A 16,761-nucleotide genomic window follows, 5' to 3' on the forward strand; every position below is an offset into this window, starting at 1 on the left:
AATGTATGGCGGCGTATTTAAGACACAGAGAAAAATAAATAAAGACAAAATGAAAATGTCTATTTTGTGATTAAAGTGGAAATTTTGGCTTTAACCTCGAAATGTCCACTTTAACCTTGTAGTTTATCATTAAAGCAGACCGTTGTAAACATTATCTTAAAACCAACCCAGCTGTTAAACACTATGTGCTTCTGGAGCTTCCTCTTGACCTGACAGCAGCAGAAAGCAGCAATAGATCACCACACAGAACACATTAAATGTATGATATTCCTGCACATTTAGAATTCTTAGATTTATACTTGATATAAATTTCATGATAAAATGCATTAAAATATGTATGTTACATTTACAGATAAATCGTTAACTTTGTTTAAATAATGAATACTGTTAATAGTTACACATATGGGGTGACACGGTGGCGGAGCGGCAGCGCTGCTGTCTCGCTGGGAGTCACGTCCTTATGGAGTTTGCATGTTTCCCTGGTAGGTTTCCACAGTTTGCTCAGTTTTCCATCCAAAGACAAGAAGGTTTGGGGATTTGGTGAAGCTACAATAACATTAGTGTATGTGTGTGCTTGTGTTCAGCTTGCAATGAGCTGATACCCTGTCCAGGGATTTTGTTTCTGTCTTGCGCCGATGCTTGCCGGAATGGGCGCTTCCCCAAATTGATGGATGTAATCATTAAACATCCTTTTCAGAGATATTGCGGTAAGGTGTCATCGGAATTTAATGGGTGTTCCAGGCAATTCACAACACAGAGAAGCCGAACATGTTCTCACCGTGATAATATCTCGCACTGCCACCTAGTGGATTCATCCAGATTTACGTAAAGTACATGCACAAGTATAAACAGTACAATGCTTGCGTAGCAGGAGCGTCCGCTGCAGCATGCGTCACGTCGCGTGAAGTATAACCCCGGCCTTAGTGAGATGCTAATCAAGACCTTTTTTCTTTAATGAAAATAAAGTATGTATACACATATTTTTTCCCAGGAAATTGCCTGGCCCTTTAACTGAATGGAAAGCTGGGAGGGTGGCTGCTAGAAAAAAGTTCTTACAAGATTATCTCAGAAGTTCCCTTTTCATTTTAACAACCTGTGGATATTTCAGCTGGAGGGGTTTAAAAGGCCCTCCTCACCATGACGTGGGAAAGTGTAATAGTGGCAAGAGAACAAATGACAAAAGGAAGAGAGGCCAGAATTTAATGAGAAATGTTGGAAGAAGTAAACAGAGGGAGGTATGGCTGTGTGAAAAGCACCCCACCTCATTGATGGGACTAAGTCTGCATAATTATGCCTAGATTGGCTTTAGGGTTGTATTTTTTGTAATTATCTACATCCTAACTCTATAACCTTGCACTCTATATACAAAAACAAACTACAAAGAAGACACAAGATCTATTTATACTTGCTAGAATACTCTTCTTTAATACTATGCCAAGAAAGAGCACCACAGAAGCAATGTTTGAAGTCAGGAGTGGCAGAGAAGTACGTAAGAGTCGTACAGGATATGTACGAGGGAAGTGTGACTGTGGTGAGGTCTGCGGTAGGAGTGACGGATGCATTCAATTTGGAGGTGGGATTACATCAGGGATTGGCTCTGAGCCCTTTCTTATTTGCAATGGTGATGGACAGGTTGACAGACGAGATTAGACAGGAGTCCCCATGGACTATGATGTTTGCTGATGACATTGTGATCTGTAGCAATAGTAGGGAGCAGGTTGAGGAGACCCTGGAGAGGTGGAGATATGCTCTAGAGAGGAGAGGAATGAAGGTCAGTAGGAACAAGACAGAATACATGTGTGTAAATGAGAGGGAGGTCAGCGGAATGGTGAGGATGAGGGGGTAGAGTTGGCGAAGGTGGATGAATTTAAATACTTGGGATCAACAGTACAGAGTAATTGGGATTGTGGAAGAGAAGTGAAAAAGAGAGTGCAGGCAGGGTAGAATGGGTGGAGAAGAGTGTCAGGAGTAATTTGTGACAGACCGGTATCAGCAATAGTGAAAGGGAAGGTCTGCAGGACAGTAGTGAGACCAGCTATGTTATATGGGTTGGAGACGGTGGCACAGACCAGAAAGCAGGAGACAGAGCTGGAGGTGGCAGAGTTAAAGATGCAAAGATTTGCACAGGTGTGACGAGGATGGATAGGATTAGAAATGAGTACATTGGAGGGTCAGCTCAAGTTGGACAGTTGAGAGACAAAGTCAGAGAGGCAAGATTGTGTTGGTTTGGACATGGCAGGGGAGAGATGCTGAGTATATTGGGAGAAGGATGCTAAGGATAGAGCTGCCAAGGAAGAGAAAAAGAGGAAGGCCTATGAGAAGGTTTATGGGTGTGGTGAGAGAGGACATGCAGGTGATGGGTGTAACAGAATAAGATGTAGAGGACAGAAAGATATGGAAGAAGATGATCTGCTGTGGCAACCTCTAACGGGAGCAGCCGAAAGAAGAAGAAGAAGAAGAATACTCTGCTTAAAGGAAGCAAGAGAGAGTAGAATTTGCACGGGAGATAACTGATATATCCATCCAATCATCCATTATCCAACCCGCTATATCCTAACTACAGGGTCACGGGAGTCTGCTGGAGCCAATCCCAGCCAACACAGGGCGCACGGCAGAAAACAAACACCAGGCAGGGCGCCAGCTCACCGCAGGGCACACACACACACACACACCAGGGACAATTTAGGATCACCAATGCACCTACCCTGCATGTCTTTGGACTGTGGGAGGAAACTGGATCACCCGGAGGAAACCCACGCAAACACTGGGAGAACATACAAACTCCATGCTGGGAGGACCCGGGAAACGAACCCAGGTCTCCTAACTGCGAGGCAGCAGCGCTACCCACTGCGCCACCGTGCTGCCCATAACTAATATTCCGTTTATCAAATTAATATATGAATAAAATGACAAAAATCTGACTATCATAAAGGTAAACAACTGAATGCTGTCCTTTTCAACTTTATCAAGCTATGCAGCCTTTTTCTGAAACAAACCACCTGAACAAAGCCCAACATCTAAGCCTTTAGCAACAGACTAGAAACATGCTAGTGTTCTTTTTGATACCAAGACTGTTGTGTTGCTATCCTGTGCCTTAAAGGTTTTTGTTTCAAGAAATTCAACCGGCATGCAAAGTTAAAATTAACTGCTATTTTCCCAAAAGTTAAAACATTTTGATCTTTGTTATTTTTAGGGAGATTGCATTATTGGCTTATCTTTCTTTAATCAAACACAGTCCTCTTGCCAATTGCAATATTTTCTATACCAATATGTTTTGAATATTAAGTATCTAATTTTTTAGTTATTAGTTTCTTAGGACACAAAAATTCTCTTTTGGGTAAACTACTTAAACTGGAAAAATGTATAAAAGATCGGGCAGAAACATAAATGAGTTTGATTGGCTGGAAAGCACAAGCATAAATGGACAGATGTTTAAGTGTCTTGCTACTGACCACAGTAAGAAACGACAAAGACAAGGACGTGTACCTAATAAAAATGTGCAACCAAGTATTGCTTCATTCTGTGAGATCTTATTAGTTATGAGCTTCATTCTTCAGATAGGGAGACAGGGATCAGTACACAATGACTGTTATGTTGACAGGGCTTAGCTGCAATTCCCAAAGCCTTAATAAAAGAGAAGGAATGGGAAGCAATAAATAGATAAAAAGGGTGAAAAATCAAATTAATTTGACATGCAATATTGGCTGGACTTAGAATATGATATTCCTCCAATATAAATGACCTTTGGAGAAGCAACGACTACCATATATTATTTAGTCAGTCTTGTAATTTAATCTGTCAATTTTAAAGCTGAAGAACAGGCTTATAGCCACTTTCACTAAGATCTTGCTGTTTTTTAACATCTAAAATATGTAGTCAGCACTGAGCCCCACATCAGATGCACAATGTAACATAGTAAAGACTTTCTTTTTTCTTAAACCTATGATGTTAACAGCTGAATACAATAAGGACTTCTTTTCATTTGTATTTTAATTATGCACAAATATCTTATGTTGGGTTTAATGATAACATGCAGTGGCATTTTTTTTTCTTAATTAGGAACCTTCCATAACATATAGGTCACCAGTCCATTATAGCACCCATATTTACACACACCCCACACTTACCCTCACCCTGGGCTAATGTGGAATCGCTATTTAGTGATTTTGGGAGCAAAAGTTGCAGAATAACAGCATGAAGGAAGTGTTGGATGGGATGAAGATCATCACTGGCTGCAGCTCAAAGCGGGATGCCACCATCGAGAGAGACAGGGAGAAAGCAAACCTGATAAACAACTTTTTTAGCAGGTTTGACTACCCTAACCCACTCTCACTCTCACCTCAGAGTACTGCATCCTCCACCCATCCTTCTGCTGATACCAGCATAGGAGAGAGTTTCCTCCCACCCACAATTACAGAAGCCCAGGTAAGCAGAGAGGTGAGGAGACTTCGTGCCAGCAAAGCAGTGGGTCCAGATGGAGTATCGCCACGACTGTTGAAGGCCTGTGCGTTGGAGCTGGGGAGTCCTCTACAGCAGTGGTCCCCAACCTTTTTGACACCAAAAGGACCACTTTACTAGAAGCAAAGTTTTCCAGGGACCGGATGGGGATGATGGTGGGGTGTAATTGAGGATTCAGGGCGGGTTCGTAGGGCAGTTTTATACACAATTTACATTACATTTCTATTATTATTAAGTTATTAAGCAGTTCACATACATTTGCAACCTGATATTTGTCTTCTTTTTTTGCATATAACAAAGACATATGCATTGCATTTGTCATTCCAACAGATTGCACATCACAAACATTAACACTGTTATTGTATTTTCATGTCTGCCATTTCTATAGGAGGGTGACAATGATTTAAATTCCAATGGATGTTTTTCAAATGTTGACAAGCAATAAGCAAAAGGTATCACTGAAAACCACAGAAAACAAAAATAGCATAAAAAACAGTACGAGTAAAGTTCGAAGAAAGAAATTTTTTTACAGTGTTTCTGGTTGGTGATCGTTGTGCAAATGTGCACAACTGAGCTGCGACCACAGATCTATAGTAACTTCTCTGTGGATGATTCATTCAAGCATTTCAAGGTCACTTTGTTGAAATGAAAATATCTGCTGAATGTACTTCGTAGTAACGAGATTTTTATAGACTCGTGTCATATGGGGAAACTGTCGGGACCATAAAAATACTTTGTTGTAATACTCTGTCACCTCGGACTCTCTCCTCTCTCTGCGCCGTTGCAAAGCCCTGCCCACCAAGCATTCTGAAAAGTCTGAGTGAGTCTCCGTTGCCGGCAGTTCTCTCACGGACCGGCTGTCAGATGGCTGCGGCCCGATAGTGGGCCGCAGACCGGGGGTTGGGGACCCCTGCTCTATAACACATCTTCAACCTGAGCCTGGAACAGGGGAGAGTCCTGAGGCTTTGGTAAACATCTTGCATCACCCCAGTCCCAAAGGTATCACGTCCTAGTGAGCTAAATGACTTCCGGCCTTTCACTCTGACGTTACATGTGATGTAGACCATGGAGCAGCTGCTGCTTCACCATCTGAGGCCACATGTCCACCACACCCTAGACCCTCTGCAGTTCGCATACCAGGAGAAGGTTGGAGCGGGGGATGCCATCATCTATATGCTACACCGGTCCCTCTCCCACTTGGACAGAGGCAGTAGTGCAGTAAGAATTATGTTTCTGGACTTCTCTAGCACCTTCAACACCATCCAACCTCTGCTCCTTAGGGACAAAATGACAGAGATGGGAGTAGATTCATACCTGGTGGCATGGATCGTGGACTATCTTACAGACAGACCTCAGTATGTGCGTCTCGGGAACTGCAGGTCTGACATTGTGGTCAGCAGCACAGGAGTGCTGCAGGGGACTGAACTTTCTCCGGTCCTGTTCAGCCTATATACATCGGACTTCCAATACAACTCGGAGTCCTGCCATGTGCAAAAGTTCGCTGATGACACTGCTATCGTGGGCTGCATCAGGAGTGGGCAGGAGGAGGAGTATAGGAACCTAATCAAGGACTTTGTTAAATGGTGCAACTCAAATCACCTACAACTGAACACCAGCAAAACCAAAGAACTGGTGGTGGATTTTAGGAGGCCCAGGCCCCTCACGGACCCTGTGATCATCAGAGGTGACTGTGTGCAGACGGTACAGACCTATAAATACCTGGGAGTGCAGCTGGATGATAAACTGGACTGGACTGCCAATACTGATGCTCTATGTAAGAGAGGACAGAGCCGACTATATTTCCTTAGAAGCCTGGCGTCCTTCAACATCTGCAATAAGATGCTGCAGATGTTCTATCAGACGGTTGTGGCGAGCGCCATCTTCTATGCGGTGGTGTGCTGGGGAGGCAGCATAAAGAAGAGGGACGCCTCACGCCTGGACAAACTGGTGAGGAAGGCAGGCTCTATTGTAGGCATGGAGCTGGACAGTTTGACATTTGTGGCGGAGCACTAGGTGCTGAGCAGGCTCCTGTCAATCATGGAGAATCCACTGCATCCACTGAACAGTGTCCAGACAGAGGAGCAGCTTCAGCAACAGACTACTGTCACTGTTCTGCTCCACTGACAGACTGAGGAGATCGTTCCTCCCCCACACTATGCGACTTTTCAATTCCACCCGTTGGTTGGGGTAAATGGTAACATTATATAATGTTATTGACTGTTATACCTACCTCGCACTCTCCACCTTGCACTTTTTAACTTGCACTGTGTTTTTATCAGTCTTTAATTAATATTGTTTTTATCAGTATGCTGCTCCTGGAGTATGTGAATTTCCCCTTGGGGATTAATAAAGTATCTATCTATTTAAACTAGCACTGTTGTCCTTGGGAATATTGGAGTAAAACTGGAGTACACAGCAGAAAACCCATGCAGACACAGAGAAAACAACAACAGCCACGATTAACGGTTAAGGATGCTGGACCAGTGAGGTAGCAACGCTAACTACTACAATACTTGTCACAGTTCAGCCAAATGATTTTTCTGTTTATTTAACGTTTTGTTGTTTTTTTAAGTATGATTTTTCATGGTATGTTATTAATTCTGTTTTTTCTTTTTTGTTGTATTTATGTAATATTGCGTGTTCCATTAATATTGTGTTGCTTATTAATTATTTTGTAATTTTGTGTTATGTTAGTATTGTCTGAATTAGTTTTTTTTGTTTTCTGCCTTGTGGTGCCTAAGGGCATGGGGCCACCTAATATTGCTTCTGGGGAAATACCCCCAGTGCTGCTTAAGGCATAACATTTGATACATGGCTGCTTTGACATTCAGACTGTTCCTGTATGTTGGTTGCACATTTAAATTTGTGTAGATTTTCTGGTTTTGACCTCCTGCTCATGATTTAAGGCACTGCTTCTGGTTTTATGATCTTTGGAACTATTTACTTTTAAATTCTGATTTTTATAAAAACTATCTTGATTCTTCTTTTTTTTTTATTCCTTTTTGAAACTTCTTTAAGTTTTACATATTAAATTTGAAGATTAAGGACACTTTTTTTCTCTTGACTAGAGTTTTTTACCGTTTTCCTCTCCTCACTTTTGTGGACATTTAGCATTTTTAAGAACCTTGTCCCCTTTTTTGGCTCTAGCAAGGCAACAACCTGCTTTTTAAGCTTTGGCCTAGGCTGCCTAAGGTTGGGTCTATTTAGTCATTTCAGATGTGTGGAGCAGATGCATTTGTTTTGGATTTTTTTTTGTGAAGTTTTTCTTTAGTTACTTCTTCAAAAAGTCAGTACACTTATGTTAATTAAATGTTTGTAACAGTAGGTCATATCCAAATCATTAGTAATGGTAGAATATAATTACTTTTGTTAGTAGAGTACATGAAATACATGCTTTTTAACAGCACTTTATAATATCATGTAGTTAGAAAAGGAGCACAAATATGATTCTAGTGTCTGAAATAGCCGTTATCGACAACAGAATCCAACTCAAGTGACACAGAAATGGCATTGATTGATGTATAGTATTATTGTAGTTGTTGATTGTGGAGACTCTATAGCCAACTCAGATCAAATTTCTCAAACATAATATTTTGAAAGAATTACCCAGTGGATAGTTAAAATCTCTGTTCGCTATTTTGCACGATGATGGAGATTATTGTGTTGGAGAAAACTTGAATCATTATGTGTGGATAATTCAGCTGTGAGGTTGTTTCCTAGTGTAACATATATGTCTGTTCACTCTCTGCTTATATAATTCTTTTACCCTTCCACTAATTTCTCACTAAGTTATTATTTTTTTAATTTTACAGTTAACTTACTTCCAGCCACAGAAGTGAGCCGGTGTAGTAGCTGTTTGTACAAGCCGCCTCTCATGGCGTTTCACTAACTTGTATTGCGATCCGTTTGCCATCAGGAGCAGCTATCCCTTGAATAAAAGAGGAAATATACAAAATATACAAACTGAAATAACTCTTCCACTAATCTAAAACTGAAATCACAAATAATGTTTCTCTGTTTTAAGATAACTAATTTGTTTTTAGATGGAAGATTTTGAAATTCCAAACATTTCTACAGTCCGCTGTATTTGTCATTGTCAATGTTAATTTATTCATAAAACAACATCAGTAATACTGTGGCCAAAGTACTTCACATTAAAACATACAATAAACATAAGTAAAATAAATAGAAATAAAGTACAATAAAATGAAATACAGCCAGCGGTGAGTTACAGAAAAGAAAGACAATGATTTTGAGTAGGGAAACCATCAGTATAAGTGAAAATCACTGAAAGCTAGAGAATAGATGTTGGGTCTTTAGGCTCGTTTTAAACAGTTCATTGAAGGTGACTCCTTAATGTAATGAGGCAGAGAGTTCCACAGATGAGATGCAGCAGCTGTAAAAGCCCGGTCCCCCTTAGTTTTACACTGAGAGAGAGGGACCATAACAGACAACTAACCGGTAGATCTAAGTTCTCTGGATGACTAGTGAAAAACACACAATTCAGATTAACAGGCAGGAGCATACCCATGTAATGATTTAAAAACTACCAACAAAATTTTAAAGTAAATTCTGAAACTAACAGGCAGCCAGTGTAAAGAAGCTAATATTGGAGAAACAGAATCAAACTTTCTTGTCCCAACCAAAAAACAGACAGCAACTGCGAGCTGAGTTGTTTCCTCATTTTTTCTGTTTTATTCATTTAGTTACGCTAATTGAATGTGGGACTGTGGGTGATATGAAAGAAATGCCTCGTAAAGATTACTGTACATACTAAATGTATTAGACTGAAAATATTACAAAATGTAATTTTTTTTAAATTCATGTAAATGTGTCAGCTATCAGCTTGAAACTTACTGAAAAGATACACACACAAAACATTGGTCAATTATTGAATCCCTTCCTTACACATCTATGCATATAGTGTATCTTATGATTTTAGATTAATATTTTTTTGTTTTTTACAATGTTTTATGACAAATCCACAATGAAGTATTTATGACTAATTTTAAGATTTCAACGAAGTTCAAACAAAAATTATGGCCTGATTTCAACAAATTCTTGAACAAAATCTGAATTTATATTATTTCTGTGAACTGAGGATACAGAATGTGAGGGCAACAGTTTTACCTAAGGTATGATGACAGGGGCCACACTTGAACGTTTGCAGTGTGGTGATATGATGGGAAAAGATTAGAGATATCAAAAGGGGGAAATAAACATAACACGGCATTTTGTAAAAGTGGCAGGGTGTATTATTGTATTGTTCTGCTTTTTAAAAACTGAGACTCTATGTATGTATATGGATGTGACACTATATATTCAATACACAAAGTATTGCAAGTATTATAATTAAGGGACACTTAAAAGATAAAGAGTATCATGTCTATTTGATTTATGTATTGCTATTGTAAGAATCAATTGAAACAAAGTTTTCTGAAGAAGGAAATAAGAAACTCTTTTCTTCAAGTCTTTAAATATGAAAATCAGTGTTTTTTTTTAATTCCGATCAACAAAGTATAAAAATACATAACAATATAGAGTGTACTGTGCATCAGCAAATAAATTAACAGAAATTTAACAGAAATTGTGAGTGAAAATGAAGACATTGTAACAAATGTATATTCAATAGCGTAATGACTTTAATAAAACAAAGATGAAGACAAGGCTATTGTCTTTTTAATCCAAATTCATTCACGGATGAACAACAGCTGGGCACTCATCAGTTATCCAAAAAGATGTTATTCTTAGTTGGCAAAAACATTTTTATCTAATTAACATGATAATAAAGATGAAGGCAAAAATCCAAAATCTGGTAGTATATTCTGTGCCATCTAATAAAGTGAGCTACAGATGCATTGTCATTCTTAAATTACCATTAAGTATAAATATGATATGAACAGAATTTCAATGACCAGGATTCCCCCAAGGCTTGGTTGGAATCAGTTTTTAAAATGTGCAGATTCCTAGAGTTTTCTTATATTAAAGATTATTAGCACTTAAATTAAAAAAAGGAAACTCCTTACTTAGTAGTAGCAGACTATAGGTAAATGCATTTATCTGTTGAGTCTTTATGCAGCTGCCTTTGTTTTTAAGTAATATTACCCTTTTTGAAAACATTTAATTGTTATGTAAAATTACTACATAATAAGCTAAAGAAAGAAAATTGTTACTCAGACATATAATAAAAGAAGTCAGCAAAATGGCATGCAATGACATTTTAATCTAAGATTTGAACATTTGAGCAGAAGGACCCTACATTGGTGAAGTCACAGACCTTTTATAAAGTTCATATATGGAGGTGGTGGTATTGCTTCCTGGCAGAAAGAATGCACCAGGAAGCATGTGGACTATTAGAAAAGCAGACTGTAACTCCATGGGTCCCATATGGTGTTAAAACAAACACAGTACGTACTGCCAAACACATTATTGGTTTCTAGAAGTGGTACATTCTTCCCAAAAAGTTTGAACAGTGTGAGTTCAAACAGCTAATATGTTGTTGATAAAAGTGTAAAACATTTTCTGAAATTTGGTTGTGGGATATCCCAGGTATATTTCATTTGGTTCAGATTTGTGGGATACCCCATGTAAGAGCCATTTTCCTAGTTATACAGTATAAGATTCATAAATATTTTACTAGATGACAATGCATAATCTATGGGAGGTTCCTAAAACCCCCATAAGTTGAGTAAAATTGGTATATTCTAACTATTTCTATCTGCTTTGATTAAACATTATTCTTCAGTTAGTGACCAGCCTTGCCATGTGTAAGGTGTAGAGGGCACAAGGTTTTAAACCGTGCCCGTGCCTATGTTGCCCACGGGCCTTTTGACCTTTTAAGTGTGTGAAGTAACTCGTGCTTATTTAAGTGCAAAGCTGGACGCTTAAGGCTTACAGAAGAAGAAATTAAAAACTTTTAAGTACAGAAATGACTAAAGTTTCTCAAGAAAAGCTAAGTTACAAAGAAGATACATTTTTTCCTTTTTTTTGCCTTTTATTCTTCGTGTGAAACTATTTTTCCTTTACTCTTGTGTGGATTATTTGCTTTTAACTTTCACTAAATATTTTTAAAATGAACTTTTGGACTGAGAGATTTCTTTCGGCATGCATTTTACCCATGCTTGATCTCGCCTTATACTTCAGCAGCTATACCCCATGTATATTTAATTTGGTTCAGATCTCATGACTAAGAAGGTCATTTTTTCATTTGAGCTGAGTGGATGAGCTGTTGTCATCTCTATCCAACATGCAAGAAACCCTGCAGCACAAAGTGAAGGTAAGCAATCAAAATCAGAAGTAAAAAACACTGATTCAAGGGGACAGGTAAAACCAAGTAATAAAACAACAAGCACAAGAAAAAGGGTTAGGGTGCCAGGGAAACACTGAAAAATAATTCAAGAAAATAGAGAAGACAAATAATGACCTTTCATATCACTAACTATCAGTTCTTATGCAAGCAGACACTGCTGGTGTGATGAGCTGCACATTCAGATGGAGGTTCTACAAAGGAATGCTGACTTATGGTGTTGGACTTCTTTATATTGATTCTGGGGTGGTAAGGATGGGACTTCCGGTTTAATAATTGTTGAAACATTATGTATGCTGCCTGTTTGCATGTCTATGGCACAAGCTATGCTTTGAAAATGATCCCAACAGAATTTTGGAGCCACTAGAACCTTTAACTGTGGAAAAACAGTTTGAATTTTAAAGCTTGATTATGTCCCCAATTGTTGTGGGATGAAGGCTGGGAAATTTTTTAATTGAGTACTTTATTTAATGATTTTATTGCAACCTGTTTTTCGCTTGTGCTAGGGTACAGCATGTACGTGAAAATAATTAAGCAGGCCTGATAAAACGACTGACGTGCAGCATGCTAATCAAAAGGTCATGGCTGTAGGTTGGTATAAATAAAAACAAGTGGGCTGGTGCACAGAAGAGAGGAGGAAAAGTTTCTGTTTTAAAGTTTTTTTTTTGTTACCGGAAAAATGGGTTTTGGAAGAAGCAATTGAATGATGGAGAAGTGTCAGTGAGTGAGAGGATGGGTAGGGAAGTATTGGCCATGCAGGAGCCCAAGGCAGGAGGTCCCTCTCGCTGTCCAGAATGTGTGCCGCTTGAGTTACATAAACAGTGGTCCTCATTGTGTAGTGGAGGGTGGGATTTCAGAGCGCATGTCCGTTGAGTTTCATAAACACCACCCCTTGGTGTCTGAACTTTCATTAATGGCACTCCTCTGGTCACCATTGTCACCTAATGGGTTGACCTGCTCTAGCTACACAGGATGGACACGATGCCCTGGGAGCAACGGTTACTGGCAGATGTAGCAACTTGTTGAACTCTGGGTGCCAACAGAGGTGGCAATTCAGGTCCGTGGTAACCAATCATTGGGGTGCAACATGCTGTGTCAGGAAAGATTTTTAGTTTTACATCTTTTGGGATTTGAACATATTTATTTGGATTCTGTTTTAATCGAACACCCAAAGACACTGGTTAATTTTAAGGCATGATTTTAAGGGATTTATTTATTTGAACTATTTATTTATGGACTCATTTAAACATGCACTGTTTTGCACTTGTATGATCTGTTCTTAAATACACGTCTAGTCTTACGATCTTAAAGTCTTGCTTGTGTGCCTGACTTTCCCAGGTCCGTCCTCGGTCATGATCATCGATGTCCTGATGTTGACATTTGTGCCCATGACTGCGGATCCGGGGCATCACGCTAATATACTGTATGCTTACCTGCTTGTGAGATCCACAATAAAGAGTAATTAATTTGACCATATCACGCTTCTGTTTTTTACGCTTGTAATTAATTTGGATCACTCTGAAGGGAGTTGTTTTCAGTTTACGAGTCTTTCTCTTTTGATCAGTAACAAAAAGCCAAGTTAAATCCCCTCTGATATACTACTGTACAAGAAAAATATGTAAAAACCTACAAGGGTGTGAATACTTTTTATAAGCACTGTAAGTTGGGCCTAATCATAAAGGATTGTCGGAGCAATATTGAATATAATGTTATCCCAAGTTTAAAATATTATAAGAATTTATTTTTATTTCTATGTGCTTCCTGTCACCACAACAACCCTTATCAAGCTCCTTCAATGATTTTTAGTAATTTTTATGATTCTTGTGATTGTTGACCTTTCTGCATGTTTATAGATTCTGCATTTGTGTCAGGTGTTAGCTGACTTTGTTTAGGGTGGAATATTTCGGACAGAAATAAGTAAAGAAAAAGAAAAATGATAAAAATAAATAAAACATAAAAAAATAAATGAATAAATGTACAGTGAAGTGTGTCAATAAATACATGAAAAAAATTTATATAGGAGAATTAATAATTAAATCAGTCATGAAACATGTTTTTTGTTGCTTATTCATTTATGTGACACTGTACACAACATAGAAAACAATATTCTTTTAATAAATCAAAGTGACATCAACAGTCTTAATGTTTACACAGCAGACTCAATGTATTCTGTCCAATTAAGTGAAAAGGGCAGATAGATGGGAAGCTACCAGAAGCAGCAGATGAAAACGGGTCATGAACCAGCAAAGTCCAATATGGAAAACAAAATTCAAGGTCAAAAAACACATGAAAATCCTAACTTCCCAAATTGATTTTTAAAGATATAAAAACAGCATGAGAATTCACACAGTATGCAGAAATTCAGGCAAAAGGACTTTCATGCTGCCATCTTTTATAGAAGGTGTGGTAAAAAATAAGGCAGCAGACAAGAAAAAGGTTTGGGGATGGCCAACCCGTACATGAAAAATCAGCCAAATAAAAGAAGCAAGTCTTTATAGATCAGAGTTCACAACTGAACTGAACAGGGTGAGTATGTTCTTTAAATACGATGGACAGGAGGAAGAGGTGGAGTTAGAGTAGCCAGAGCAGTAAAATACATTGGTGTTGTTAAAAATGACAGAGATGGAGTTTTTCAAAGAGTGAAAAATAAAATACATTCATATTTTTCAGATGAATTTAGTTTTATATTTAATATTTTCTTTGCATAACTTTTTTTAATAACACATTAGCAATTATTTTGAATTATGGTTAAAGATGGCAGCATGGTGGCGCAGTGGTAGTGCTGTTGCCTCGCAGTTAGGAGACCTGGGTTCGCTTCCCGGATCCTCCCTGCGTGGAGTTTGCATGTTCTCCCCGTGTCTGCGTGGGTTTCCTCCCACAGTCCAAAGACATGCAGGTTAGGTAGGTGCATTGGCGATCCTAAATTGTCCCTAATGTGTGCTTGATGTGTGTGTGTGTGTGTGTGTGCCCTGCATCCTGTGCTGGCTGGGATTGGCTCCAGCAGACTCCCGTGACCCTGTATTAGGATATAGCGGGTTGGAAAATGACTGACTGACTGATAACTGGTTAAAGACATGGAAAAGATGGTGTAAGAGTTTGTAAATTCAACTGCATCCAGGAACTTGAGTTTTTTCTGACACCACTGAAATTTTTCCTCATAAGCTCTAAGACACCTTGTTGCCGTTTCAGTTTCAGGTAATCTGCATGCCTGCTCTTATGGTCACGTGTGTGTGCTTTGCCAGATGTTCTCTTTCAATCTTCATTTTCTTCAGCGCCTCAATTGCCATTCAGTTTCTGACTTTTATACTTTCCTGGTGTGATTGCTTCTATCTTGACATAGACATTTTTTTTTTCATTTAACCCAATTTGCGTGGCTTTGTCACCCTGAAACTTTAGCCCCATAGTTTTTGAATGTTTTATTTTGGATTTTGTTATTTGTACAATGAACACCCATGCATAATCAGCGTGAACATCTGTGCATCTCCTGTGGAAATGATATCTCCTCCCTGTGCTCACTGCATGTCTCACGCTGCAGATATTTATGTTTGCTCTGTGCTCAGATGTTTTTGTATAATTACACCAATTACAATAATTACAATGTTGGATGTGTTTAATTAGTCGGGACATACACATGACTTGACATGGATTGCATTTTAATTTCTCCACCTTCTTTATACCTTGCGTTTGATTTTTGGTGGGCACTTCAATTGAGGAGGATTTGCTTTCAGATTCTTGGCTCCTTAAATTAGATAATCACAAGGCAGAACAGTGTTCACTTATATGTAGTGTTGTAAGGGTGCAGGAAGTGCAGTTACAACAACAGATCACGCAGTACTCAGTACAGAACAACAATTCAACATAAACATCTTTTTGCCCAATGAGGTCCCCTGATCCTGGCAGTCTTGCTGTGCCCCACACTAACCTGCACTCTATGGGTGACAGGGCCTTCAGCTGTAAAGCGCCCAAACCTTGGGATGACCTTCCGAAATTAATTAGATTAGCTGATTCAATTCATTCTTTTAAAAATAACTTAAAACTCATTTGTTCTGGAAGGCTTTTACCTTAACCTAACATTCTGCCCCTTATTTCAGTTCGACTCTCTGTCCAGCTGCACAGGATAATTTGTGTGTGTTTTATATAATAAATTATGTGATTTGTTCAGGCTTTTCATTTAGTATTGCATTTAATATTATACTCTGGTTTATTTTTTCTTTTATTCTATGTAATGCTTTTGTATATTCTGTGTTTATTTGTTTATTGTGCTATGCAGATAATATTTGTATCATTTTGTTTTAAGAACCTTGAGCATGGGAAAGGTGCTGTATAAATAAACTGTATTATTATTATTATTTTATCTACATACATAATGAGAGTACTGTATACATTTTTTTAGCTTTCAGTTTGGTCTTAGAGTGTTGTTCTCAGTTATGATATAGAATGAAATACAAACTTAAGTGTGACAGCTGTAAGCTCAGGTAGTCAGACATCTATAAACCAAGAAATCCAAAGAAGTTAGCGGTCTATCCATATGAATAATTGCACAATTCACAAAGATCCAGGAGAAGATAGTTCCAGTTTGAAGATGGTTGTCAAAGTGTCATGATGGACCATGACAGAGAATGTCAAACACATACTGCCACTTGAGCAGTTCATCAAAAAACTCATACAGAGTTGTTGCAGTTTACCAAATTATACCCCCTCTTCAAGGAGGGGAGGTGATCACAATGTGTCAGTCTGCAGCTTGTGTGCTATGATACTTCATTTTTGAGTGCCTTGCTTATTGTAATCAGATATTTCTGTCAGTACTGCGGTGCAACTCTGAAGAATCCCGACAAGTCAGATGTCTTTATCAACTCTTATCTTGGTGTGTGCGTGTCTCTCCTGATGGCTAAAGTGAATTTTTTCCGTTATCACATTCAGGACCAGACTGGGCAAGGTTGATCTGATACAGTGCATCTGGAAAGTATTCACAGCGCATCACTTTTTCCACATTTTGT

Source organism: Erpetoichthys calabaricus, chromosome 6 (assembly GCF_900747795.2).
Source record: "Erpetoichthys calabaricus chromosome 6, fErpCal1.3, whole genome shotgun sequence".
Classification (NCBI taxonomy): Eukaryota; Metazoa; Chordata; class Cladistia; order Polypteriformes; family Polypteridae; genus Erpetoichthys; species Erpetoichthys calabaricus.